The sequence below is a fragment of the Primulina tabacum genome, chromosome 10, assembly GCF_025594145.1.
Source record: "Primulina tabacum isolate GXHZ01 chromosome 10, ASM2559414v2, whole genome shotgun sequence".
Taxonomy (NCBI): domain Eukaryota; kingdom Viridiplantae; phylum Streptophyta; class Magnoliopsida; order Lamiales; family Gesneriaceae; genus Primulina; species Primulina tabacum.
This window is the reverse complement of record NC_134559.1, coordinates 36,024,856-36,040,154: the sequence shown is the minus strand read 5'-3', so window position 1 is coordinate 36,040,154 and position 15,299 is coordinate 36,024,856. Positions and strand designations below refer to the sequence as shown.

Sequence of the window (15,299 nt, the reverse complement as noted above, 5' to 3'; positions counted from 1 at the left end):
TCGAGATTCAGATGATTTGAGCCGAAAATCGTCTGTCAACAAATAATCAAAAATAGAAAAACACGAAAAGGGGTCCAACACGAGGACTTCCCAGGGGGTCACCCATCCTAGTACTGCTGTCGCCCAAACACGCTTAACTTCGGAGTTCTGATGGGATCCGGTGCATTAGTGCTGGTATGATCACACCCGACATTAAGTGGGATGTTTATTCTTATATCCCTCGATTACGTGTGGAGCGGGCGGCGATAGACAACACGCGGGACTGCTCTCGTCCAATCAGAACCATGAAGTTAAGCGTTCTGGCACGATGGTAGAGCTAGGATGGGTGACCTCCCTGGGAAGTCCTCGTGGCGACCGTTTACGTAAATTATGGCTAAAACAGTTGAAATAATTGTTTTTAATGAGTTAACAGTCTCCGGAGTAATCTGCGTCATACCTTTTCGCACAGCACCTGTTGGAACTTTTCAAGTTCGCAATCTTGTTTTTGATGTTAACAAAACTTGTTATTGTGTTTCTAACATATTTCCTCAAGTGTGAAATTGCAAACACAAGAAACAAGCTGAAACTGAATTTTGCACAAACTGAATTTCTTGCGAGCTTTGGTATTTTGATGATCTCTCTCAACTGGATTATCAAAATGACAATCCGCAAACTGGACTGATTAGAAAACTCAATTCGAAACAAATCGTATTTCACGTCAGTTTGGCAAAATCGGATGTTATGATGGTCTAACTGATCGCTCAATTACCGAAATGATCACACGAAAACAGCAATCAGTTGAGTTTGAGCAGCTGCGGTATTTTGGTCATATCTCTCAGCTCGGTTATTGAAATGAAGCGATTCAGTATGCGTTGGAAAGATAAGACGATGATCTACAAATCATCTTCAGAAGTCAAAGTCTGAATCAAAGCTTAAGATGCTGATAAATGAGGATGAAGTTACTGGTTCAGCACAAACTGAAATCAGCTAGGCTGATTTCAGCACACCAGCTGAAACTGAACCAACTGCTGACCAGCTGACCAACCAACTGAACTGAACCAGCTGCTGACCAACTGAAACTGAACCAGACCAGCTGAAAACCAGTTGAACCAGACCAGCTGAACTGAACCAGCTGAACTGAACCAGCTGAAACTGTACCAGACCAGCTGAAGACCAGTTGAACCAGTCCAACTGAACCAGACCAACTGAACCAGTTGAACTGATTGACCAGTTGAGTTGACCAGTTGACCAGAGTTGACCAGTCGGGAAAATGTCTAGCAAGACGAATTTTACTGTTGCAATTCCAGAAACAGTACAGAAACTTTCCAACGGTCATATTCTTGTGTCTAACGTATATATCAGTGTTGGAGCCTATAAATACAACATATTGAAGATCAAACAACAGCTTTTGAAGGGGATTCAAAGCATGGGCAGTTAGCATGAAAAAATCAGCTTGTTGAGAGCACAAGCCCTTGTGTGAGGATACATTTGAGATGTACACTGTAAATGATAAATTCCTCACACACAATCACTCACACAAATACAAGAGAGTTGAACTTCAAAGATTAGTTGAGTGAGTCTTGCACAAAGACAATAAACTTGTGTATGTAGTCTTTGCATATGAGACATTAAAGAATATGCTGATTGTGAGGTGCTGCCTACAATCTTGAGTGCTAGGAGTTCTAGTTGGGTGCTGCCCTTCCAGAATGGGTTTGTACAAGTAGTTGTATAAATCAAAGTCTTCTAGTGGATCCTTCCCAAGAGGAAAAAGGGATGACGTAGGAGTGTTTGAAATATCCGAATATCCATAAACAAATTCGTGTCTATTTGTTTATTGCATTTGCTTATCATTTTCACTGTTTTTAAAGATGCATTGTTGAAGCATTTTATGTGTTCTTCAAATATCAAAATATTGTATACCAAATGTTTGATAAAATACTTCAACTGAATATTTTTACTCATTCAACTTGCATAAATTTTAAATGGTTTACAAAATATTTAATCGGTTTCTACGAAGGATTATTTCGAGTATCTTCCTCTTGGTTTTTAACCAAACTCGATTTAATTCATCGGTGTTCAATATTTCAAGAACCGAGCTATTGCAGCTCAATGATTATCCCCCATAATCGATCCTATCAGCACCGGTTCACGACAACAAAAATCGCTAAATGTTCCCAGAAAATAGAAAAAAAATAAGAAGAAGAAAATAGCGAATGTAAAGCTATTATTATGCCTGGGATACGATAAAATGGAACCAGAATCGAATTTCGGACTCCCTAAGCGGATTTATCGAGGAAACGGAAGCTTAACAGGAGCGGAAAATCGCAAATTCGAGGGTCTTAGAGAAAGAATTCGGCTAAGACCGTTTACAATCAGATTAGGCTATAAGTTTGTCCAAATCCAGCAGTGCCCGAGTTACGTTGATTTCCCATGTCTTATTTGGACCCGATCGAGATTTAGATGATTTGAGCTGAAAATCATCTTTCAACAAGTAATCAAAAATAGAAAAACACGAAAAGGGGTGCAACACGAGGACTTCCCAAGGGGTCACCCATCCTAGTACTGCTCTCGCCCAAGTACGCTTAACTCTGTAGTTCTGATGGGATCCGGTGCATTAGTGCTCGTAAGATCGCACCCGACATTGAGTGGGATGTTTATTCTTATATCCCTCGAGTACGTGTGGAGCGGGCGGCGATGGACAACACGCGGCACTGCTCTCGCCCAATCAAAACCATAAAGTTAATCGTTATGGCGCGATGTCGGATCTAGTATGGGTGACCTCCCTGGGAATTCCTCGTTTACGTAAATTATGGATAAAACAGTCGAAATAATTGTTTTTAATGAGTTAACCGTCTCCGGAGTAATCTGCGTCATACCCTTCTTTACAGAACCGGCTCACGACAACAAAAATCGCTAAATGTTCCCAAAAAATAGAAAAAAAATAAGAATAAAAAATAGCGAATGTAAAGCTATTATTATGCCTGAGATACGATAAAATGGAACCGGAATTGAATTTCGGACTTCCTAAGCGGATTTCTCGAGGCAATGGAAGCTTACCAGAAGCGGAAATTCGCAAATTAGAGGGTCTTAGAGAAAGAATTCGGATAAAATCTCGCCAGCTCATTGCGGATTAATGAGTCTCGTTCGTTTTCCCGTTTACAATCAAATTAGGCTACAATTTTGTCCAAATCCGGCAGTACCCGAGCTACCCTTCCACACAGCACTGGCTCACGACAACAAAAATCGCTAAATGTTCCCAGAAAATAGAAAAAAATAAGAAGAAAATAGCGAATGTAAAGCTATTATTATGCATGGGATACGATAAAATAGAACCGGAATCGAATTTCGGACTTCCTAAGCGGATTTCTCGAGGAAACGGAAGCTTAACAGAAGCGAAAAATGGCAAATTAGAGGGTCTTAGAGAAGGAATTTGGCTAAAATCTCGCCAGCTCATTGCGGAGAAATGAGTCTCGTTCGTTTGCCCGTTTACAATCAAATCAGCCTACAATTTTGTCCAAATCCGGCAGTGCCCGAGCTACGTTGATTTTACATGTCTTCTCCGGTCCTAATCGAGAGTCAAATGAGTTGAGCTGAAAATCGTCTGTCAACAAGTAATCAAAATTAGAAAAACACGAAAAGGGGTGCCACACGAGGACTTCCCAGGGGGCCACCCATCCAAGTACTGCTCTCGCCCAAGCACGCTTAAATTCGGAGTTCTTATGGGATCTGCTGTATTAGTGCTTGTATGATCGCAACCGACATTGAGTGGGATGTTTATTCTTATATCCCTCGACTACGTGTGGAGCGGGCGGCGATGGACAACACGCGGCACTGCTCTCGCCCAATCAGAACAATGAAATTAAGCGTTCTGGCGCGATGGCAGAGCTAGGATGGGTGACCTCCCTAGAAAGTCCTCGTGTCGCGACCGTTTACGTAAATTATGGCTAAAACAGTAGAAATATCTGTTTTTAATGAGTTAACCGTCTCCGGAGTTATCTGCGTCATACCCTTCGCACAGAACCGGCTCACGACAACAAAAATAGCTAAATGTTCCCAGAAAGTAGAAAAAAATAAGAATAAGAAAATAGCGAATATAAAGCTATTATTATGCCTGGGATACGATAAAATGAAACCGGAATCGAATTTCAGACTTACTGAGCAGATTTCTCGAGGAAACGGAAGCTTAACAGAAGCGGAAAATCACAAATTAGACGGTCTTAGAGAAAGAATTCGGCTAAAATTTCGCCAGCTCATTGCGGATTAATGAGTCTCGTTCGTTTGCCCGTTTACAATCAAATTAGGCTACAATTTTGTCCAAATCCGCCAGTGCCCGAGCTACGTTGATTTCACGTCTTATCTGGTCCTGATCGAGATTCAGATGATTTGAGCCGAAAATCGTCTGTCAACAAGTAATCAAAAATAGAAAATCACGAAAATGATTGCAACACGAGGACTTCCCAGGGGGTCACCCAACCTAGTACTGGTCTCGCCCAAGCACACTTAACTACGGAGTTCTGATGGGATCCGGTGCATTAGTGCAGGTATGATCGCACCCAACATTGAGTGGGATGTTTATTCTTATATCCCTCGAGTACGTGTGGAGCGGGCGGCGATGGACAACACGCGGCACTGCTCTCGCCCAATCAAAACCATAAAGTTAATCGTTATGGCGCGATGTCGGATCTAGTATGGGTGACCTCCCTGGGAATTCCTCGTTTACGTAAATTATGGATAAAACAGTCGAAATAATTGTTTTTAATGAGTTAACCGTCTCCGGAGTAATCTGCGTCATACCCTTCTTTACAGAACCGGCTCACGACAACAAAAATCGCTAAATGTTCCCAAAAAATAGAAAAAAATAAGAATAAAAAATAGCGAATGTAAAGCTATTATTATGCCTGAGATACGATAAAATGGAACCGGAATTGAATTTCGGACTTCCTAAGCGGATTTCTCGAGGCAATGGAAGCTTACCAGAAGCGGAAATTCGCAAATTAGAGGGTCTTAGAGAAAGAATTCGGATAAAATCTCGCCAGCTCATTGCGGATTAATGAGTCTCGTTTGTTTTCCCGTTTACAATCAAATTTGGCTACAATTTTGTCCAAATCCGGCAGTACCCGAGCTACCCTTCCACACAGCACTGGCTCACGACAACAAAAATCGCTAAATGTTCCCAGAAAATAGAAAAAAATAAGAAGAAAATAGCGAATGTAAAGCTATTATTATGCATGGGATACGATAAAATAGAACCGGAATCGAATTTCGGACTTCCTAAGCGGATTTCTCGAGGAAACGGAAGCTTAACAGAAGCGAAAAATGGCAAATTAGAGGGTCTTAGAGAAGGAATTTGGCTAAAATCTCGCCAGCTCATTGCGGAGAAATGAGTCTCGTTCGTTTGCCCGTTTACAATCAAATCAGCCTACAATTTTGTCCAAATCCGGCAGTGCCCGAGCTACGTTGATTTTACATGTCTTCTCCGGTCCTAATCGAGAGTCAAATGAGTTGAGCTGAAAATCGTCTGTCAACAAGTAATCAAAAATAGAAAAACACGAAAAGGGGTGCCACACGAGGACTTCCCAGGGGGCCACCCATCCAAGTACTGCTCTCGCCCAAGCACGCTTAAATTCGGAGTTCTTATGGGATCTGCTGTATTAGTGCTTGTATGATCGCAACCGACATTGAGTGGGATGTTTATTCTTATATCCCTCGACTACGTGTGGAGCGGGCGGCGATGGACAACACGCGGCACTGCTCTCGCCCAATCAGAACAATGAAATTAAGCGTTCTGGCGCGATGGCAGAGCTAGGATGGGTGACCTCCCTAGAAAGTCCTCGTGTCGCGACCGTTTACGTAAATTATGGCTAAAACAGTAGAAATATCTGTTTTTAATGAGTTAACCGTCTCCGGAGTAATCTGCGTCATACCCTTCGCACAGAACCGGCTCACGACAACAAAAATAGCTAAATGTTCCCAGAAAATAGAAAAAAATAAGAATAAGAAAATAGCGAATATAAAGCTATTATTATGCCTGTGATACGATAAAATGAAACCGGAATCGAATTTCAGACTTACTGAGCAGATTTCTCGAGGAAACGGAAGCTTAACAGAAGCGGAAAATCACAAATTAGACGGTCTTAGAGAAAGAATTCGGCTAAAATTTCGCCAGCTCATTGCGGATTAATGAGTCTCGTTCGTTTGCCCGTTTACAATCAAATTAGGCTACAATTTTGTCCAAATCCGCCAGTGCCCGAGCTACGTTGATTTCACGTCTTATCTGGTCCTGATCGAGATTCAGATGATTTGAGCCGAAAATCGTCTGTCAAAAAGTAATCAAAAATAGAAAATCACGAAAATGATTGCAACACGAGGACTTCCCAGGGGGTCACCCAACCTAGTACTGGTCTCGCCCAAGCACACTTAACTACGGAGTTCTGATGGGATCCGGTGCATTAGTGCAGGTATGATCGCACCCAACATTGAGTGGGATGTTTATTCTTATTTCCCTCGAGTACGTGTGGAGCGGGCGGCGATGGACAACACGCGGCACTGCTCTCACCCAATCAGAACCATGTTGTTAATCGTTATGGCGCGATGGCGGATCTAGGATGGGTGACCTCCCTGGGAAGTCCTCGTGTCGCGACCGTTTACGTAAATTATGGATAAAACAGTCGAAATAATTGTTTTTAATGAGTTAACCGTCTCCGGAATAATCTGCGTCATACCCTTCTGCACAGCACCGGCTCACGACAACAAAAATCGCTAAATGTTCCCAGAAAATAGAAAAAAATAAGAAGTAGAAAATAGCAAATGTAAAGCTATTATTATGTAAATCGCTAATTAGAGGGTCTTAGAGAAGAAATTCGGCTAAAATCTCGCCAGCCCATTGCGGAGTAATGAGTCTCGTTCGTTTGTCCGTTTACAATCAAATTAGCCTACAATTTTGTCCAAATCCGGCAGTGCCCGAGCTACGTTGATTTCACATGTCTTCTCTGGCCCTGATCGAGATTCAGATGATTTGAGCCGAAAATCGTCTGTCAACAAGTAATCAAAAATAGAAAAACATGAAAAGGGGTGCAAACGAGGACTTTCCACGGGGTCACCCATTCAAGTACTGCTCTCGCCCAAGCACACTTATCTTCGGAGTTCTGATGGGATCCGGTGCATTAGTAATAATATGATCTCACCCGACATTGAATGGGATGTTTATTCTTATATCCCTCGAGTATGTGTGGAGCGGGCGGCGATGGACAACACGCGGCACATGTTTCACCCAATCAGAACAATGAAGTTAAGCGTTCTAGCGCGATGGCAGAGCTAGGATGGGTGACCTCTTTTGAAAGTCCTCGTGTCGCGACCGTTTACGTAAATTATGGCTAAAACAGTCAAAATAATTGTTTTTAATGAGATAACCGTCTCCGGAGTAATCTGCGTCATACCCTTCCGCACCGCACCAGCTCACGACAACAAAAATCGCTAAATGTTCCCAGAAAATAGAAAAAAAATAAGATGAAGAAAATAGCGAATGTAAAGCTATTATTATGCCTGGAATACGATAAAATGGAACCGGAATCGAATTTCGGACTTCCTAAGCTGAAGTTTAACAGAAGCGAAAAATCGTAAATTAGAGGGTCTTAGAGAAGGAATTCGGCTAAGACCGTTTACAATCAAATTAGGCTACAATTTTGTCGAAATCTGGCAGTGCCCGAGTTACGTTGATTTCACATGTCTTATTTGGTCCCGATCGAGATTTAGATGATTTGAGCCGAAAATCGTCTTTCAACAAGTAATCAAAAATAGAAAAACATGAAAAGGGGTGCAACACGAGGACTTCCCAGGGGGTCACCCATGCTAGTATTGCTCTCGCCCAAGCATGCTTAACTCCGAAGTTCTGATGGGATCCGGTGCATTAGTGCTAGTATGATCGCACCCGACATTGAGTGGGATGTTTATTCTTATATCCCTCGAGTACGTGTGGAGCGGGCGGCGATGGACAACACGCGACATTTCCCTCGCTCAATCAGAACCATGAAGTTAATCGTTATGGCGCGATGACGTAGCTAGGATGGGTGACCTCCCTGGGAAGTCCTCGTGTCGCGACAGTTTACGTAAATTATGGATAAAACAGTCGAAATAATTGTTTTTAATGAGTTAACCGTCTCCGGAGTAATCTGCATCATACCTTTCCACACAGAACCGGCTCACGACAACAAAAATCGCTAAATGTTCCCAGAAAATAGAAAAAAAATAAGAAGAAGAAAATAGCGAATACAAAGCTATTATTATGCCTGGGATACTATAAAATGGAACCGGAATCGAATTTCGGACTTCCTAAGAGGATTTCTCGCGGAAACGGAAGCTTAACAGAAGCGGAAAATCGCAAATTAGAGGGCCTTAGAGAAGGAATTCGGCAAAAATCTCGCCAGATCATTGCGGAGTAATGAGTCTCGTTCGTTTGCCCGTTTACAATCAAATTAGGCTACAATTTTGTCCAAATCCGGCAGTGCCCGAGCTACGTTGATTTCACGTCTTATCTGTTCCCGAAAGAGATTCAGATTATTTGAGCCGAAAATCGTGTGTCAACAAGTAATCAAAAATAGAAAAACACGAAAAGGGGTGCAATACGAGAACTTCCAAGGGGGTCACCCATACTAGTACTGCCCTCGCCCAAGCACGCTTAACTTCGGAGTTCTGATGGGATCCGGTGCATTAGTGCTGGCATGAACGCACCCGACATTAAGTGGGATCCGGTGCTTTAGTGCTTGTTTGATCGCACCAAACATTGAGTGGGATGTTTATTCTTATATCCCTCGAGTACGTGTGGAGCGGGCGGCGTTGGATCGTCCAATCAAAACCATGAAGTTAAGCGTTCTAGCGCAATGGCAGATCTAGGATGGGTGACCTCCCTGGGAAGTCCTCGTGTCGCGACCGTTTACGTAAATTATAGCTAAAACAGTCGAAATAATTGTTTTTAATGAGTTAACCGTCTCCGAAGTAATCTGTGTCATATCCTTCCGCACAGCACAAGCTCACGACAACAAAAATCGCTAAATGTTCCCAGAAAATATAAAAAAATAAGAAGAAGAAAATAGCGAATGTAAAGCTATTATTATGCCTTGGATACGATAAAATGGAACCGAAATCGAATTTCGGACTTCCTAAGCGGATTTCTCAAGGAAACGGAAGCTTAACAGAAGCGCAAAATCGCAATTTAAAGGGTCTTAGAGAAGGAATTCGGCTAAAATCTCGCCAGCTCATTGCGGAGTAATGAGTTTCGTTCGTTTGCCCGTTTACAATTAAATTAGCCTACAATTTTGTCCAAATCCGGCAGTGCCTGAGCTACGTTGATTTCACATGTCTTCCCTGGTTCTGATCGAGAGTCAAGTGATTTGAGCCGAAAATCGTCTGTCAACAAGTAATCAAAAATAGAAAAACACGAAAAGGAGTGCAAACGAGGACTTCCCAGGGGGTCACCCATACAAGTACTGCTCTCGCCCAAGCACACTTAACTTCGGAGTTCTGATGGGATCCGGTGTATTAGTGCTGGTATGATCGCACCCAACATTCAGTGGGATGTTTATTCTTATATCCCTCGAGTACGTGTGGAGCGGGCGGCGATGGACAACACGCGGCACTGCTCTCGCCCAATCAGAACCATCAAGTTAATCGTTATGGCGCGATGTCGGATCTAGGATGGGTGACCTCCCTGGGAATTCCTCGTGTCGCAACCGTTTACGTAAATTATGGCTAAAACAGTCGAAATAATTGTTTTTAATGAGTTAACCGTCTCCGGAGTAATCTGCGTCATACCTTTCCACACAGAACCGGCTCACGACAACAAAAATCGCTAAATGTTCCCAGAAAATAGAAAAAAAATAAGAAGAAGAAAATAGCGAATACAAAGCTATTATTATGCCTGGGATACTATAAAATGGAACCGGAATCGAATTTCGGACTTCCTAAGAGGATTTCTCGCGGAAACGGAAGCTTAACAGAAGCGGAAAATCGCAAATTAGAGGGTCTTAGAGAAGGAATTCGGCTAAAATCTCTCCAGCTCATTGCGGATTAATGAGTCTCGTTCGTTTGCCTGTTTACAATCAAATTAGGATACAATTTTGTCCAAATCCGGCAGTGCCCGAGCTACATTGATTTAACGTCTTATCTGGTCCCGATCGAGATTCAGATGATTTGAGCCGAAAATCGTCTGTCAACAAGTAATCAAAAATATAAAAACATGAAAAAGGCTGCAACACGAGGACTTCCCAGGGGGTCACCCATCCTAGTACTGCTCTCGACGAAGCACGCTTAACTAAGGAGTTCTGATGGGATCCGGTGCATTAGTGCTGGCATGATCGCACCAGACATTTAATTGGATGTTTATTTTTATATCCCTCGAGTACGTGTGGAGCAAGCGGCGATGGACAACACGCGGGACTGCTCTCGCCCAATCTGAAACATGAAATTAAGCGTTCTAGCGCGATGGCAGAGCTAGGATGGGTGACCTCCCTATGAAGTCCTCGTGTCGCGATCGTTTACGTAAATTATGGCTAAAACAGTCGAAATAATTGTTTTTAATGAGTTAACCGTCTCCGGAGTAATCTGCGTCATACCCTTCCGCACAGCACCGGCTCACGACAACAAAAATCGCTAAATGTTCCCAGAAAATAGAAAAAAATAAGAAGAAGAAAATAGCGAATGTAAAGCTATTATTATGCCTTGGATACGATAAAATGAAACCGGAATCGAATTTCGGACTTCCTAAGCAGTTTTCTCGAGGAAACGGAAGCTTAACAGAAGCGAAAATCGCAAATTAGAGGGTCTTAGAGAAGGAATTCGGCTAAGACCGTTTACAATCAAATTAGGCTACGATTTTGCCCAAATCCGACAATGCCCGAGTAACGTTGATTTCACATGTCTTATTTGGTCTCGATCGAGATTCAGATGATTTGAGCCGAAAATCATCTTTCAACAAGTAATCAAAAATAGAAAAACATGGAAAGGGGTGCAACACGAGGACGTCCCAGGGGGTCACCCATCCTCGTACTGCTCTCGCCCAAGCACGCTTAGCTTCGGAGTTCTGAAGGGATCCGATGCATTAGTGCTGGTATGATCGCACCCCACATAGAGTGGGATTTTTATTCTTATATGCCTCGCGTACGTGTGAAGCGGGCGACGATGGACAACACGCGGCACTGCTCTCGCCCAATCAGAACCATGAAGTTAAGCGTTCTGGCGCGATGGCAGAGCTAGGATGGGTGACCTCCCTGGGAAGTCCTCGTGTCGCGACTTTTTACGTAAATTATGGCTAAAACAGTCGAAATAATTGTTTTTAATGAGTTAACCGCCTCCGGAGTAATCAGCGTCATACCCTTCCGCACGGCACCGGCTCACGACAACAAAAATCGCTAAATGTTCCCAGAAAATAGAAAAAAATAAGAAGAAGAAAATAGCGAATGTAAAGCTATTATTATGCCTGTGATACGATAAAATGAAACTGGAATCGAATTTCGGACATCCTAACTGGATTTCTCGAGGAAACGGAAGCTTAACTGAAGCGGAAAATCGCAAATTAGAGAATCTTAGAGAAGGAATTCGGTTAAAATCTCGCCAGCTCATTGCGGAGGAATGAGTCTCGTTCGTTTGTCTGTTTACAATCAAATTAGCCTACAATTTTTTCCAAATGCGGCAGTGCCCGAGCTACGTTGATTTCTCATGTCTTCTCTGGTCCTGATCGAGAGTTAGATGACTTGAGCCGTAAATCGTCTGTCAACAAGTACTGCTCTCGTCCAAGCACGCTTAACTTCGGAGTTCTGATGGGATCCGGTGAATTAGTGCTGGTATGATCGCACCCGACATTGAGTGGGATGTATATTCTTATATCCCTCGAGTACGTGTGGAGCGGGCGGCGATGGACAACACGCGGCACTGATCTCGCCCAATCAGAACAATGAAGTTATGCGTTCTGGCGCGATGGCAGAGCTAGGATGGGTGACCTCCCTAGAAAAACCTCGTGTCGCGACCGTTTACGTAAATTATGGCTAAAACAGTCGAAATAATTGTTTTAGATGAGTTAACCGTCTCCGGAGTAATCTGCGTCATACCCTTCCGCACAGAACCGACTCACGACAACAAAAATCGCTAAATGTTTTCAGAAAATAGAAAAAAAAATAAGAATAAGAAAATAGTGAATGTAAAGCTATTATTATGCCTGGAATACAATCAAATGAAACCGAAATCGAATTTCGGACTTCCTAAGCGGATTTCTCGAGGAAACGGAAGCTTAACAGAAGCGGAAAATCGCAAATTAGAGGGTCTTAGAGAAGGAATTCGGCTAAAATCTCACCAGCTCATTGCGGATTAATGAGTCTCGTTCGTTTGCCCGTTTACAATCAAATTAGGCTAAAATTTTTTCCAAATCCGGTAGTGCACGAGTTACGTTGATTTCACGTCTTATCTGGTCCCGATCGAGTATCAGATGATTTAAGCCGAAAATCGTCTATCAACAAGTAATCAAAAATATAAAAACACGAAAAAGAATGCACCACGAGGACTTCCCAGGAGGTCACCCATCCTAGTACTACTCTCAACGGCACGCTTAACTTCGGAGTTCTGATGGGATCCGGTGCATTAGTTCTGGTATGATCGCACCCGACATTGAAAAACCTCGTGTCGCGACCGTTTACGTAAATTATGGCTAAAACAGTCGAAATAATTGTTTTTAATGAGTTAACCGTCTCCGGAGTAATATGCGTCATACCCTTCCACACAGCACCGGCTCACGACAACAAAAATCGCTAAATGTTCCCAGAAAATAGAAAAAAATGAGAAGAAGAAAATAGCGAATGTAAAGCAATTATTATGCCTGGGATACGATAAAATAGAACCGGAATCGAATTTCGGACTTCCTAAGCAGATTTCTCGAGGAAACGGAAGCTTAACAGAAGCGGAAAATCGCAAATTAGAGGGTCTTAAAGAAGGAATTCGGCTAAGACCGTTTACAATAAAATTAGGCTACGATTTTGTCCAAATCCGACAGTGCCCGAATTACGTTGATTTCACATGTCCAAATCCGACAGTGCACGAATTACGATAAAATGAAAACGGAATCGAATTTCGGATTAATGAGTCTCGTTCGTTTGCCCGTTTACAATCAAATTATGCAACAATTTTGTCAAAATCCGGCAAGTGCCCGAGCTAAGTTGATTTCACGTCTTATCTGGTCCCGATAGAGATTCAGATGATTTGAGCCGAAAATCGTCTATCAACAAGTAATCAAAAATAGAAAAACACGAAAAAGGGTGCAACACGAGGACTTCCCAGGGGGTCAACCATCCTAGTACTGATCTCGCCCAAGCACGCTTAACTTCGGAGTTTGATGGGATCCGAAGTATTATTGCTGGTATGATCGCACCCGACATTGAGTGGGATGTTTATTCTTATATCCCTCGAGTACGTGTGGAGCGGGCGGCGATGGACAACACGCCGCACTGCTCTTGCCCAATCAGAACAATGAAGTTAAGCGTTCTGGCGCGAAGGCAGAGCTAGGATGGGTGACCTCCCTTGGAAGTCCTCGTGTCGCGACCGTTTACGTAAATTATGGCTAAAACAGTCGAAATAATTGTTTTTAATGAGTTAACCGTCTCCGTAGTAATCTGCGTCATACCCTTCCGCACAGAACCGGCTCACGACAACAAAAATCGCTAAATGTTCCCGGAAAATAGAAAAAAATAAGAAAAAAAAATAGCGAATGTAAAGCTATTATTATTATTAGGAATCGAATTTCGGACTTCATAAGCTGATTTCTCGAGGAAACGGAAGCTTAACAAAAGCGGAAAATCGCAAATTAGAGGGTCTTAAAGAAGGAATTCGGCTTAAATCTCGCCCGCTCATTGCGGAGTAATGAGTCTCGTTCGTTTGCCCGTTTACAATCAAATTAGCCTACAATTTTGTCCAAATCCGGCAGTGCTCGAGCTACGTTGATTTCACATGTCTTCTCTGGTCCTGATCGAGAATCAGATGATTTGAGCCGAAAATCGTCTGTCAACAAGTAATCAAAATAGAAAAACACGAGAAGGGGTGCAACACGAGGACTTCCCAGGGGGTCACCCATCCTAGTACTGCTCTCGCCCAAACACGCTTAACTTCGGAGTTCTGATGGGATCATGTGCATTAGTGCTCGTAAGATCGCACCCAACATTGAGTGGGATGTTTATTCTTATATCCCACGAGTACGTGTGGAGCTGGCGGCGATGGACAACACGCGGCACTGCTCTCGCCCAATCAGAACCATGAAGTTAATCGTTATTGCGCGATTGCGGATCTAGGATGGGTGACCTCCCTGGGAAGTCCCCGTGTCGCGATCGTTTACGTAAATTATGAATAAAACAGTCGAAATAATTGTTTTTAATGAGTTAACCGTCTCCGGAGTAATCTGCGTCATACCCTTCCGCACAGGACCGGCTCACGACAACAAATATCGATAAATGTTCCCAGAAAATAGGAAAAATGTAAGAAGAAGAAAATAGCGAATGTAAAGTTTTTAATATGCCTGGGATACGATAAAGTGGAACCGAAATGGAATTTCGAACTAACTAAGCGGATTTCTCGAGGAAACGGAAGCTTAACAGAAGCGGAAAATATCAAATTAGAGGGTCTTAGAGAAGAAATTCGGCTAAAATCTCGCCAGCTCATTGCGGAGTAATGAGCCTCGTTCGTTTGCCCGTTTACAATCAAATTAGGCTACAATTTTGTCGAAATCCGCAGTGCCCGAGCTACGTTGATTTCACATGTCTTATATGGTCACGATTGAGATTCAGATGATTTGAGCCGAAAATAGTCTGTCAACAAGTAATCAAAAATAGAAAAACACGAAAAGGGGTGCAACACGAGGACTTCCCAGGGGGTCACCCATCCTAGTACTGCTCTCGCCCAAGCACGCTTAACTTCGGAATTCTGATGGGATCCGGTGAATTAGTGCTGGTATGATCGCATCCGACATTGAGTGGATGTTTATTCTTATATCCCAAGAGTACGTGTGGAGAAGGCGACGATGGACAACACGCGGCACTGCTCTCGCCCAATCAGAACCATGAAGTTAAGCGTTCTGGCGCAATGGCAGAGCTAGGATGGGTGACCTCCATGGGAAGTCCTCGTGTCGCGATCGTTTACGTAAATTATGGATAAAACAGTCGAAATAATTGTTTTTAATGAGTTAACCGTCTCCGGAGTAATCTGCGTCATACCCTTCTTTACAGAACCGGCTCACGACAACAAAAATCGCTAAATGTTCCCAGAAAGTAGAAAAAAAATAAGAAGAAGAAAAT

The 15,299-nt window shown here is 42.9% G+C and overlaps 12 non-coding genes and 4 pseudogenes across 12 annotated transcripts; all 16 read right to left on the bottom strand.

Annotated features, from left to right (window-relative positions):
* Positions 1 to 69: 69 nt before the first annotated feature.
* LOC142506463 (5S ribosomal RNA) lies at positions 70 to 188 on the bottom strand. Its single transcript, XR_012804755.1, has one exon. It is a non-coding gene; the product is annotated as a 5S ribosomal RNA (ribosomal RNA).
* A 2,309-nt stretch (positions 189 to 2,497) lies between these two features.
* Positions 2,498 to 2,616, bottom strand: LOC142509596 (5S ribosomal RNA). The gene has a single exon (XR_012807762.1). It is a non-coding gene; the product is annotated as a 5S ribosomal RNA (ribosomal RNA).
* A 1,001-nt stretch (positions 2,617 to 3,617) lies between these two features.
* Positions 3,618 to 3,736, bottom strand: LOC142511432 (5S ribosomal RNA; annotated as a pseudogene).
* Positions 3,737 to 4,415: 679 nt separating this feature from the next.
* On the bottom strand, positions 4,416 to 4,534 carry LOC142515257 (5S ribosomal RNA). Its single transcript, XR_012811112.1, has one exon. It is a non-coding gene; the product is annotated as a 5S ribosomal RNA (ribosomal RNA).
* A 1,000-nt stretch (positions 4,535 to 5,534) lies between these two features.
* LOC142511431 (5S ribosomal RNA) lies at positions 5,535 to 5,653 on the bottom strand (annotated as a pseudogene).
* A 679-nt stretch (positions 5,654 to 6,332) lies between these two features.
* On the bottom strand, positions 6,333 to 6,451 carry LOC142515256 (5S ribosomal RNA). Its single transcript, XR_012811111.1, has one exon. It is a non-coding gene; the product is annotated as a 5S ribosomal RNA (ribosomal RNA).
* Positions 6,452 to 7,047: 596 nt separating this feature from the next.
* LOC142512366 (5S ribosomal RNA) lies at positions 7,048 to 7,165 on the bottom strand (annotated as a pseudogene).
* A 624-nt stretch (positions 7,166 to 7,789) lies between these two features.
* On the bottom strand, positions 7,790 to 7,908 carry LOC142507186 (5S ribosomal RNA). Its single transcript, XR_012805448.1, has one exon. It is a non-coding gene; the product is annotated as a 5S ribosomal RNA (ribosomal RNA).
* Positions 7,909 to 8,589: 681 nt separating this feature from the next.
* On the bottom strand, positions 8,590 to 8,708 carry LOC142514748 (5S ribosomal RNA). The gene has a single exon (XR_012810626.1). It is a non-coding gene; the product is annotated as a 5S ribosomal RNA (ribosomal RNA).
* Positions 8,709 to 9,418: 710 nt separating this feature from the next.
* On the bottom strand, positions 9,419 to 9,536 carry LOC142516006 (5S ribosomal RNA). The gene has a single exon (XR_012811824.1). It is a non-coding gene; the product is annotated as a 5S ribosomal RNA (ribosomal RNA).
* A 681-nt stretch (positions 9,537 to 10,217) lies between these two features.
* On the bottom strand, positions 10,218 to 10,336 carry LOC142509940 (5S ribosomal RNA). The gene has a single exon (XR_012808085.1). It is a non-coding gene; the product is annotated as a 5S ribosomal RNA (ribosomal RNA).
* A 639-nt stretch (positions 10,337 to 10,975) lies between these two features.
* On the bottom strand, positions 10,976 to 11,094 carry LOC142517168 (5S ribosomal RNA). The gene has a single exon (XR_012812929.1). It is a non-coding gene; the product is annotated as a 5S ribosomal RNA (ribosomal RNA).
* Positions 11,095 to 12,509: 1,415 nt separating this feature from the next.
* On the bottom strand, positions 12,510 to 12,626 carry LOC142511173 (5S ribosomal RNA; annotated as a pseudogene).
* Positions 12,627 to 13,271: 645 nt separating this feature from the next.
* On the bottom strand, positions 13,272 to 13,389 carry LOC142509373 (5S ribosomal RNA). Its single transcript, XR_012807550.1, has one exon. It is a non-coding gene; the product is annotated as a 5S ribosomal RNA (ribosomal RNA).
* A 660-nt stretch (positions 13,390 to 14,049) lies between these two features.
* On the bottom strand, positions 14,050 to 14,168 carry LOC142507570 (5S ribosomal RNA). Its single transcript, XR_012805824.1, has one exon. It is a non-coding gene; the product is annotated as a 5S ribosomal RNA (ribosomal RNA).
* A 682-nt stretch (positions 14,169 to 14,850) lies between these two features.
* Positions 14,851 to 14,969, bottom strand: LOC142513797 (5S ribosomal RNA). The gene has a single exon (XR_012809724.1). It is a non-coding gene; the product is annotated as a 5S ribosomal RNA (ribosomal RNA).
* Positions 14,970 to 15,299: the final 330 nt, after the last annotated feature.